This window comes from Adiantum capillus-veneris, chromosome 9, assembly GCF_014529385.1.
Source record: "Adiantum capillus-veneris isolate H3 chromosome 9, ASM1452938v2, whole genome shotgun sequence".
Classification (NCBI taxonomy): domain Eukaryota; kingdom Viridiplantae; phylum Streptophyta; class Polypodiopsida; order Polypodiales; family Pteridaceae; genus Adiantum; species Adiantum capillus-veneris.
Window position 1 is genome coordinate 151,175,798 of NC_140939.1, and position 12,527 is coordinate 151,188,324.

The 12,527-nt window shown below is 40.1% G+C and overlaps 1 pseudogene; it reads left to right on the forward strand.

The window, feature by feature from the left end:
• The first annotated feature begins 280 nt into the window (after window positions 1–280).
• Window positions 281–12,527, forward strand: part of LOC147451381 (uncharacterized) — a 52,396-nt pseudogene continuing 40,149 nt past the window's right edge.

The following is a 12,527-nucleotide window of genomic DNA, read 5'->3' on the forward strand; positions in this document are numbered from 1 at the left end:
GGAGAACTCTCCTTATATGGATATCCTACCCGGAATGGCTGAGTCAGACAATGTCGATTGGGTACACCTAGCGGCATCTATAGATACATGGGGAGCTAGAGGAACAACCTGGGTAACACCAGATGGGGAAGAGATACCACACATTGCACCAGTAAACATGTTAGGTGTAGCGCATGTAACATCCGATGATAAGAAAGAGGCACACCTACCTGAGAGTGAAAGCGATGATTCCTCAAAGGCTTCAGGCCAATACACATCAGAAACAGAGTCTCAGGGAGAAATGGATTCAGAACCTGAGGAAACATCGAGTGAGCCAAGTATAGAAACTGAACACTCAAGGTCTAGTACGACCATTTTTGGTAATTTATATGAGAGTGAAGAAGATACAAGCGAAGACCTATCAAGTGAGTCGAGTTCAAACATTACCAAAATCAAAACCTTAACAAGAAACAAAGGTCATATAAGAGACGACGATATCGAGCAAATGTGAGAGCTAGGATAAACAAGGAAAGATCTACTGCAGAATGGCTTAGCTATCTAGGGACATGTGATGCTCATCGAAATCTAGTAGACAATTGGGGTGAACATCTCCAGAGTGTCATGTGGTGCAACCCGCAACCCATTGACCTCGCTCAATTGGAGGTTACAGAGCCGAAATAGAGTCGAACTATAAGAAGACGTCAAAACCGAGAGTTAGCACAACAACAAAAGGAGGCAGAACTAAAAAAAAGGTCCCCGTCAGGATAAGAGCCTGCTGACCTACATACGTCTCTTGAACATTTTAAATCTTATACCACGGGGGAGCGAAATGTTGTGTATGCCAAAGCCCAACGAATACCTACCAATGGAAGCAGTGGAGTCTATGATGGTCCAGCGGTAGTTAAAGAGATAGAATTAGCAGAACCAGGTGAGGAGTCTAAACTAGTCTTTATTGCTCAAGACCTTACCGAAACTGAAGAGGCTGTACTTAAGGAGCTCCTCAAGGAATACAAAGATATCTTTGCTTGGACATATCATGACATGAAGGGCGTTCCACCTTCTGTGGTGCAACAAACAATTCCCATGATCAACACCGCTAAACCCGTCCAGCAACGACCCTATCCAATGAATCCTAAGTACGCCAAAATTGTACAAGAGGAGATTGAAAAACTTATCCAATGTGGATTCATATACCCTATTGAGCACTCAGAATGGGTTTCTCCAATAGTCATTGTGCCAAAAAAGAATGGGAAACTAAGAGTGTGCGTGGACCTCAAGAAAGTTAATGCAGCCACTAGGAGAGATCATTATCCCTTGCCATATTCAGAACATGTGCTTGAAAGAGTCGCGGGCAAGGAAGCTTATAGCTTTTTAGATGGGTACTCTGGTTACAATCAAATCACAATTGCATTAGAGGACCAAGCTAAAACTTCTTTTATCACAGATTTTGGAGTGTTTGCATTTCATGTTATGGCTTTTGGCTTAACGAATGCCCCTGCTACATTCCAACGATTAATAAACACTGCGTTTAAAGAATTTCTAAGGGAGTTTTGTGAAGCTTTCCTAGACGACCTTTGTGTTTATTCTTCTTGGGAGAAGCATTTGTTATATCTACGAAAAATATTTGAAAGGTACAGATTTTATCGCATCTCATTGAACCCTTTCAAATGCCAATTCTGGGTTAAGCATGGAGTCATTCTAGGGCATATAGTGTCCAAGAACGGGATATCCACAGATGAGAGTAAGATTAAAGCCATTGCCGACTTGCCACCACCTACTAACTATAAAGGAGTTCAAAGATTTATGGGCCATGTTGGTTATTATCGAAGGTTTATTTTAAACTTTGCCGGGATAGCGCGTCCATTGTACAAGCTTCTTATCGAGTTTCACTGGACGGAAGAATGTCATCAATCTTATGAGTTATTAAAGAAGGCCCTAACAAGTGCTCCAATCCTACGAACACCTGATTGGAATGTACCTTTTCATGTGCATATTGATGCATCAAATTTTGCTATTGGGTGTGTACTAACTCAACCAAGAGAACATAAATTGGACTACCCTATTAGCTTTGCAAGTCGCCAATTAAATGATGCCGAGATGAACTACACTACTACAGAGCGCGAAGGTCTAGCTATGATTTACGCAGTAAAGAAATTTCGCTATTACCTTCTTGCTACCAAGTTTGTGTTTTATGTTGATCATCAAGAATTGCTATATTTGGTAAACAAGCCGTGTTCCACAGGTCGAATTACACGATGGTTGTTAATTCTTCTTGAGTTTGACTTCACCGTTGTTGTGAGGCCTAGGAGGAAACATGTCATGGTGGATCATTTATCTCGTATCCCTAATGGCAAAGCTCCTACGGGGGTTGATGATGAATTGCCTGATACTCTTTTGTTCATTGTTGAGACAATGCCTGAATGGAGTGAAAAGATTGTTAACTTCTTAGTTAATGGTTTTCCACCCAAAGAACTGCGAAAAGATATAGCTCGAAAATTAATCAAGGAATGCGAACCCTATTGCTTACTGGCTGGAACTCTCTATAAGAGAGGAAAAGATGATGTTCTTAGACACTGTGCCCACGAGGATGATTATTTATATATTCTACAAGAGGCACACATGGGCGTAGCTGGTGGTCACTTTTCAGGAAAGTTGACTGCTCGAAAGATCTTACAGTCAGGCTATTGGTGGCCCACTCTGTTTAAGGATGCATCACTTTTTGCAAAGGGATGTGATGAATGTCAATGCTTTATGGGCTTATCGTACCGCGTATAAAGTTGCTATTAATTACACACCGTTTAAGATGGTGTATGGCCAAGAAGCAGTTATGCCATGGGAGTTTGTCATTCCTAGTCTTCGAGTAGCTTCTCAAGAAGGTTGGGATGGTAACCCCTTAGTGGAGCGATTATATATCCTGGAAAGGCTAGATGAAGAAAGGCAATTAGCTGTGCGAAATGCTCTAGTGGAGAAGGATAGGAGAAAGAAGTGGTTTGATAGCCATTTAAAGGATAAAGACATCAAGGTTGGTGATAAAGTTCTTATGTACGGGGTACGTAATGAAAAGAAGAAATTGAAATACGTTGGTAAGGGACCATATCGAGTGTGTGAAATTACTCCGCAAGGTACCATTCGTGTGGAGACTCTAGATGGAGTTGAAACCATTGGATTCCTTAATGGGAGTAAATTCAAAAGATATTATGATCCTCTAAGCCAGGAAGAGTTGCAAGCCATCCATCAAAAGAAGGCTGCCAAGGAACAAGCAAAGCTCAAAAAAATCCAAGCAAGAGTTGAGGCTCGAGAACAACAACAACGTCTTAGACGCCAACGAGAGGCTAATCTGGGAATCACGCAAGCATTTTTTGAGGACATAGATGATGACTCATTAGAATCTGAGCCACCCCTATGATACCCAATTGAGCTAAATAGCCCCTATGGAAAAGTACTATACAATGCCTTATTAGATACGGGAGCTAAACACAATTTTTTATCCTATGGAGTTTGGTGTCAATTAGGGAAACTGACCCTATCCCCGAGTACGATGCAAGTCAAGGGCATTAATAAAAAGAAAAATGCTATTCTTGGAGTCCTTCAGACCCCTATTGTCTATGACAATGGAAGCATAGTGCAGAGGTTTCTAGTCATGCCCGTGGGAGCTATGGAAGGCAATGTAAATCTGGGACGCACGTGGATGTTGTCAACCAAATGCACTATTGATTGGGATACTGGTAGTGTCACGACGCGATCACCGACTCTTACCCCTATCATTCAAGCAAAGTCATCTACGTTGCAAACTCTAGCAAAGTTGAAGGATAGCCAACATTCACAAGCCAAGGTGGTTAACGTGTCTTTGCCAGCTACCCATGAATCTAGCACTTCAACACTTGTAGTTGCAGCAAGCAGTAATATTGCAAGTACTCAACCTGCACGACCTAAGAGTACATATCAATGGGTCCCCAAGGCCTTACTTCCAACTACCTCAATCCTCCCATCCATTCCAAGAAAAAATTTCCCGGTAAAACCAAGAGCGCGCCCTAGGAGAGTCAAGACCAAATCACGATGGATTCCAAAACAACTATTAGAAGCCCAAGGCTACTATGATGGAAATGAGCAAATTTGGGTACCTAAACGTAAAATGTGTCCTTCCCTATCGACAACAAACCCATATGAGTCAAACAGTGTAACGCTAAAGCCAATGGCAAACCGTGGGAAGGGAAAGATCACAGAATGCTACACACCTAGTCCAGAGCTAGTTTGGGCTCCATGGCAAAACCAATTTATTCCACCTAGCTCAGGAAGGGAGGAGTTTCATGAAGCTTCTAGATCCTCATGTAATACATCCATAGAGGTAAAAGCTTCTACACAGCCTCCATCTATAGTAATGGACCTCCATGAAGCTACAAAAGAATCCACACCTCCCACTGTTCAAGAATCACCTGATGAACCACTTCAAGTTTGATCCTGGGAGAGTACCTTACCACCCTTGCAACTTGACGAGGCACCTAGGGTAATAGAAAACTATTGGCAAAAATCCTCACCTATTACCAACTGGAACAATTGGTTTCAAAGGGTGACGACATCATTTCAAACGGTATGATCTACCCAAGGAAGGGGGGATTGTTTGTGGATATCCATTATTCACTTGCTTCCCTCTCAACCTTTCTCCCTGACCTCTTCATCTCCGATCTTAGGGAATGTATATATAAAGCCTTATACTCACAAAAACAAGATAAAAAAGTAAAAGAGCAAGAGCCATAACACATATCATAAAAACAAATTATGCACAAGAACACGACCCTTGTAATATTTGCACTCTAACCATCATCTATTTGCGTGTACATATATGGCTAGTACGCTAGAGTCATCCACTCCTGCCTTGGTTGAGAGGTACCCTCATTACTTTTCACAAATATTTCACATGGTCTTTCCAGTGCTTGCATGTGAATGGGATTTGATAGGTACGCTAGCATGTGAGAGGAATTTTGAGGAGTTAGAATGGTTGATACGTCTCTTGACCACGTCTGATCCATACTTAGTAGAGAGCGTTTCTCCCATTGCACAAGCCTACCCTTTTGACCAAGATGACTATAGGCGTCTAGCGACCTTCTTAGTAAATATGGACACCTATGATGAAGAAGAAAATTTACACGACTACACGGATGGCACATATGGTCTCATGGATGATGACTTTGTTTATCTCGACGACGAAGACAGGAGTTTAGCCTTAGGGTTTTCCCCCAACCTCTACAATATCCTATTCCCTTGACTCTCTAGGGGGAGTGCAAATAATTAGGTTAGGGTTCCTTATGTTTTTTGTTGTGTTCAATAAGTGTTGGTACCTTTTTCCACTAATGTGCCTCCTAGAGGTATTCCTTTTGTTTCCTAGTGTGTACAGGAGCGTGTTGCTATTGGTAGGATTTGGACCTTCATGGAATCTTTATCTCGACTCACTCTTCAAATCAAGCGCGACCATCGACACAAACAGGTGTTTCTTGTCCATTAGCATTGCCCCTCATCTATGACTGTCAGCTTTAATTGTGATTGGTAGCCTAATATTCACCGCATTTGCTTAGTATCAAACATTTAATTCAATGTAATTTTTTGTCATAATCACTTGTCTAGGTTTAAAAATCAAGCAGTCCGATAAGCTTGTTTGACCAAGTTAGGTGTTAGAAATCTTCTCTTAATACCATGGGGAATGCCTTCCTAATAATCAATGGTTACTTAGGTTCTTAATCCGATTTAGGCAACATTCTGTGAATGTACTAGGGCTTTCTAGTGGTCTTGACCCTATTGACCTTTAGCTTAAGTATTATAAAGGGAGTTTACTAGTGTGATGAGCCTGGGGAGGTGTATCAGTGTTATATGACCCCCCAAAGTTACAAAATTAAAATGCTGAATATGAACAAACAAAAAATCAAAGTGCCACACTGTAAAACCTTAAGCTGGAAGAGAAATCTCAGCTTGATTTGGTACTTCACTCACATGTATTGCCTATGGTACTAGAGCCCTAGAGGTTCCCAGTATGGGTGCTTTTACTTGAAAAGCAAAAAACCCAAGGCATACATAAATAAGCACACACATCAAAATTGAATCACTGTGAAAAGACTTTGGGGGGTCAAAGAAAAAGTAATCAGTCAGGCAATGATTTCATGAGAAATTCCTTTTATGGTAGCTTAACTACAAGGTCTTCTAGATATAGCCTCTAGTCAGCCCTCGAACATGAATACTTGGCTCTCGCGATTAAACAACTTAATTGACCACACAAAATTAAGAAGCTTACCCATCATATTAATATTCGATCTCTAGTTCCTTTCGACCATCAAATTAGCGACCCAAGACTTGTTTAATTTTTTACCTTTACATCTGTTTATGCATTTGATTACATTGCAATTTAATGTTCATTGCTGACAAATTGTTTGAAATTCTTTTACCAATCAATTTTTCTACCTAAAACTGCATATTCTTTTTAATCACTTATGAGAATGCAATTACTGTGCCAATGTTGTTTGATTTTGCACTGACTGAAGAAGGCTAAGGACATTCATCTCAAATGCTCTTCCACCTCGACGAACGAGCTTCAACTCAATAGCTTCCAAGGACGGAATCTACATCAGGAAGGGGGGCATGTTAACCCTCATGGCTCACGGACACCCCATCACCTACGACGGACATGTATTATGTATTTGGTAGAGTCAGGTACCGGGCTTGTCGGACCAATAGGAAAAGGGTAAGAGTGATCGCCGATGAGAGGCGCACTCTAACTGGGACATTCAAGGGATTAGTTGGCTAAGCATGGACGCCCAAGTGTGAATGGGGTGAGCTCATATAAAAGCCAACTAAACCTAAAATTCAATCATTCTCTCATTTGTGCAACAGAAGAGTGCTCTTGCTCCATCTCCATCTTCTTCTTCTTCTTCACCTCCTCGTGTGTGTGTGTGTGTATGTGAGAGAGAGAGAGAGAGAGAGAGAGAGAGAGGGAGAGTGTGTGTGCGATCGAGCATTACGAAGGCACGACAGCGGCGAAGCGGTTGAGCGCGGCACGATTGCAGCTTCTTCTTCATCGCGGCGAGGAATCCTCCACGGCAAGAGCATAGAGCGGTGAGTGACACACCATTGCCCTCTTTTGAGCTTGCTAGATTAGTCTTGTTGTGTGCTTGGAGCCATTTGTGGCATGCACACGGTGTATCGGCAAGTCCCTTGCTTCGACAGTGCAGCAAGGAGTGCACACTCATCTTGTAGAGTTAACCATCTGTGTTGTCATAATTAACTCACTAACCATGTGACTGTTTCCATGTCCTAGCCGAGTAGCTCATCCCTCCGTATTGACAATTTTTTTGGTCATTGGAGCTATTGCAACAATGGGACCCCCAACAGGGGCCTCACCATTGCCATAAAGGCTAGAGTACCATTGCCAAGTAGATTTCTGTAAGTGCAGAGCTACATGGTGTAGCCTTGAGGACTCTGTGAAACCCTCGTCTCCAAAGGCCACATCAAATTGTTGGATGAAGGCCAATACTTTGTCTGTGGCACCAAAGGATCCATCATAGGTGAGAAAAGAGATACTCTTTCCTCTCCCTCTGAATTTCTTAAGATTTTGGGACCTTCGCCATGCAAGGTAAGTTTTGCAATGTCCTCTCCTCTTGTATTCTCTAGGAGAATAACTATTGCTTTCGTCGGAAGAGGAGGAAGATGAAGAAGAAGGAGAAGAGGGTGACCTCTTTCTTGACTTCTTCTTCCTTTGTTTCCTCTCTTCCCTTTTGGAGTGACAAGGAGAAGGACTATGGGTTGATCGTTTCCTCTTGGGAGGAGTTGGCAATAGTCTAGACCGCCGTCTTCATGGAGCCACATCTTTAGAGGAACTTTGGGGTTCATTTCTTTCTCGTTATTTAATTTCATCCTCACTTATGGGAGAGACTCTTCTTTTGGGAGTCTCATTAAGAGACCTCCTAAACTCTCTCTCCTCTTGGGGAGGAAGGAAAATCCCATAAGCACAAAGTTGTCGGGTAACATTGGCTTGCAAAGTAGGGTTGCCCATAGCTTGATGCAACCTAGTAATAAGATAATTGATAAACATGGGGGCATCATCAATAGCACCTTCATGTGCAAAATCAAAGTTATTGATGTTCATTCTACTCTCTCGGTTATTGTTAGCCATGCTAAATATACTTATGTGTTTACTTAGTGTATTCTTTGGCAATTCAAAACCTTAGTTGCTACTCCTCTTAGCCTTTGAAAATAAGCACTTAAGTATCTACAGCCATAGCTCGAATTGCTTAATTATAGAGAGAAGTAGGGTGGATATAACATAACAAAACTGCCAAGGGATAGCTCCTTTCGGAATTCTTATGGCTCAATAATGGTAAAGCCATAGGCAAGTCTAAAAAGACCCCATTATTAAGACCAAATCTCCCGAGGTGTGCACCATTTTCCACATAGTGGACTCAACAAAACCGATAATAGATCCCAATCCCACTTACCCTACTAGAATTAACAAAATCAACCATTAATAGGCTACTTAAGGACCTCTCTTCTTAAGCAAGAAAAGAGAAACCAAATGCTCTGATACCAGTGTAATGTAGATTGTCTTTGAACTTTGAGAATAGCAAAATCAAGAGAATTAGAGTGAGTATTTCTGTGACATTATTTTGAGAACTTGGAGGTGAACTTTATTGATGGTAGCAACAAAAACATAGTACTTAATTAACTTGGCATGAACAATACTTTTGCAAGAGAGAGAGTATTAGAGAAGATGACAATAGATGAGGACCGGATTTACTTGGAGCCGATTCCCCCTCTAAAAGGCGTTTGTATTATAGATTCTCCCATCAAGAGAGACTTTGTTACAATACAATCTTTGTGTTCCTTTTGTGAACTTGGTGATGCTATGAAGATGGAAAGCTTCATGCATCAGAAGCTTAACATAAACTTTGCAAAAAGAATTAACTATCTCAAGCCTCAATCCCAAGGCCTCAAACACCTTCCAAGGGGGAGAGAGTTAGCGGGGAATGAGGGTAGGTGTTGAGAGAGAAGGAGAGAGCACAGAAATAGAACCCCAAAGTATGTAGAATACACACATGAGATGATGTATATATAGAGGGGACCTGGGTGCCATATATAGAGAAGCCATATATTGAGTAGCTTCACATATAAGCTCAACACCCCCGCTCAAATAAGGGTCCCTAACTATGGATGAAAAAACCCTTGGGGGATCAAGGGAAAAACCCACAGATCTATATACACCCACCGTTATATTATAAAAATCATTGAATATACAAATGTTCACGAGGAGCTACATCACTCCTTTTACAATGAATGTTTTATGAGGAGCTGCATCACTCCTTTTACAATGAATGTTTTATGAGGAGTTACATTACTCCTATCCTATCAAATACAATAATGAATACAAAGGTTCAATAAAGAGGTGTACAGGCTATCGATTAGCTTGTAATCAAAAGTGTCTCCGTGAATCTGCTGTGTAGCTTGTCATCAATGTCCCATCACCAAACATGTCTTCATGTTGTCATCAATATGGCATCACCAAACATATCTTCATAAATCTTTTATTGTCACCAAGTTTGTCTTCATAAAATCAATTCTTTGATCAATCCTACATAGATCATAGACTCAAAAAAAAAACATATTCATGAAAATTATTAGCATCGTTAGTGAAATAATTACGTTCACAATGCCATAAGAGATGGTTCGCGACGCCACTCTTTTGACGACATTTATACGCACGACAACATATGGTACATAAAGTATGAATGTAAAAGTACAAGATGTGTGATTACGTGATGCAAATGATATGTGTATATACTACATAAAACAACAATTATCAACGTAGTGATCAATGAATACCATCAAAGTATTAACAAAACATCATCATTGTATCAATAAAAATGAATAAATCGTCATGGTATCAACGAAAAGCATCAAGATATCACTGAGAATAATCATTGTATCAACAAAACAACATCCTGACATCACCGAGAATAACCATGGTATCAACGAAACAACATCATGGTATCACCGAGAATAACCATGGTATCAACGAAACAACATCATGGTATCACCGAGAATAACCATGGTATCAACGAAACATCATCATGGTATCAACAAAAATCATCATGGAATCAACAAAATATCATCATGGAATCACCGAGAATAACCATGGTATCAACGAAATATCATCATGGCATCACCGAGAATAACCATGGTATCAACGAAATATCATCATGGCATCACCGAGAATAACCATGGTATCAATGAAATATCATCATGGTATCAACGAAAATCACCATGACCAAAGTATTAACAAAACATCATCATGGTACCATCAAAATCACTATGGTATCAATGAGAAATTATCAATAAATCGACGTAAACTATATCTCTAAAAGAATAATTATACGAGAATCAATGAACGAGTATATCATATAAAAAAAGATCATGTACCAACAGTAGCTCAATAGAATCTGGACGATCATCAACGGCTCGACTAAATCGAAACGATATGTAACTGGCTTCTGCACAGCAAAGTTACGTCAGTAATAAATATATGATTGATGAGAAGAAAAAATATAATTGAGAAGTTTTCAATTATGAGAAAAATCAAAAGCAAAAAGTAAAATTTTGGTATTCAAACATATTTGCAGTCCGAGACGATAACCCAAAATCAGTGCAGAATTTAGAGAAACTTTCTTCTGCAAAGTTATAGACCACATCGATTTCGATGGCTCAAGCGAATAGTTTCTCATCAATTTCGATTCCCGCAGCGGCTAGTTTCTTCTGCAAAGTTGTAGACCACATCAATTTCGATCGCTCACGTGGGTAGTTTCTACAAAATCGTTCTCAATTAGCAGAAAAATAAAAAACATAAAACGAAACTTGCTTTTCACATATGTACGCAGTCCGCGAACGATAACTCAAAATCTATGCAGAATTTGAAAAAACTTTCTTCTGCAAAGTTGTAGACCACATCTATTCTGGTCCCTATGGCACGTAGTTTCTGCAAATCGTTTTCAATTAGCAAAAAAATAAAAAACATAAAATGAAACTTACTTTTTGGACATGTACGCAGTCTGTGAATGATAACTCAAAATCAGTGCAGAATTTGAAAAAACTTCCTTCTGCAAAGTTGTAGACCACATCGATTCCGATCCCTCACGGGTAGTTTCTGCAAAATCGTTTTCAAATAGCAAAAAAATCAAAAACATAAAATGAAACTTTCTTTTCGGACATGTACGCAGTGTGCGAACGATAACGCAAAATTGGTGCAGAATTTGAAAAAACTTCCTTTTGCAAAGTTGTAGAGCACATCGATTTTGGTCCCTCTCATGAGTAGTTTCTGCAAAATCGTTTTCAATTAGCAGAAAAATCAAAAACAAAACGCGGAAGTTGCTTTTCAGGTATGTACACAGTTCACGAACGATAACTTGAAATCGGTGAAGAATTTGAAAAAACTTCCTTCTGCAAAGTTGTAGACCACATCGATTTTTCTGCAGAATCATTTTTTATCAGGAGAAAAATCAAAAACAAAAACGTACTGCTCTGATACCATGTTGAGAGAGAAGGAGAGAGCACAGAAATAGAATCCCAAAGTGTGTAGAATACACACATGAGATGATGTATATATAGAGGGGACCTGGGTACCATATATAGAGAATCCATATATTGAGTAGCTTCACATATAAGCTCAACAGTAGGTAAGAGGAAGAAGAAACATTCCATACAAGAAAGAAATAGTTACTCACTTATCATCACTCTTCTTGCTTAGCATAGCATAATAGCATAGTAATGAAGATGAAGAAGATGACAAGCTTAAGAATTGAAGCATGGCTCTTGGTTGGATCTGCATTCCATAGCCAAGAGTGTTGGTGTAGGCTCTCCACTTCTCAACAAACTTGGAGAGAAGGAGATGCAGCTCTTGCACTTTGCACTCCACACAATGAGAGAATGTGTGTGTGTGGGAGAGTATACCCCCCCTCTCATGCTTGGTCCACCTTTCTCTCTCTCTCTCTCTCTCTCTCTCTCTCTCTCTCTCTCTCTCTCTCTCTCTCTCTCGTATTATTTTATTATTTCATTTGGACATGTGTCCTCTTTTTCCTCTTTGAGAAAAAGAACTTAATTAATTATTTATGTATCTAGATTCTCACTGGACCCCTTTAAAATCTAACCAATAGTATTCAAGCACATCATGAGGGCCACATGGGGAGGATCATTTGTACACGTTGTCGGGGGATAATTGTGCGAAAGGTGAACCTGGAAGGCACCGTGCCCCTGGCTGTGAGAGGTGCGGAAAACAAGGTGTAGCAGATACAATTTATCGACAACACTATTTAAAATAGGCAGTCCATTTAATTCCCAGTTAATTGACAAAATCCATGATTAATCGATCAGTAATGGATTTTAAATGCTCTTTACAAGAAGAAATCCTGGCTAAAACCAGGTGCTAAACAGAAAAATTGATGGAATTTTGCTTACTCTACCTTCTGCTTCCTGATTCCAATGGTCACTGCTATAACGGTTTGAGATTAGGCTTCATTTTG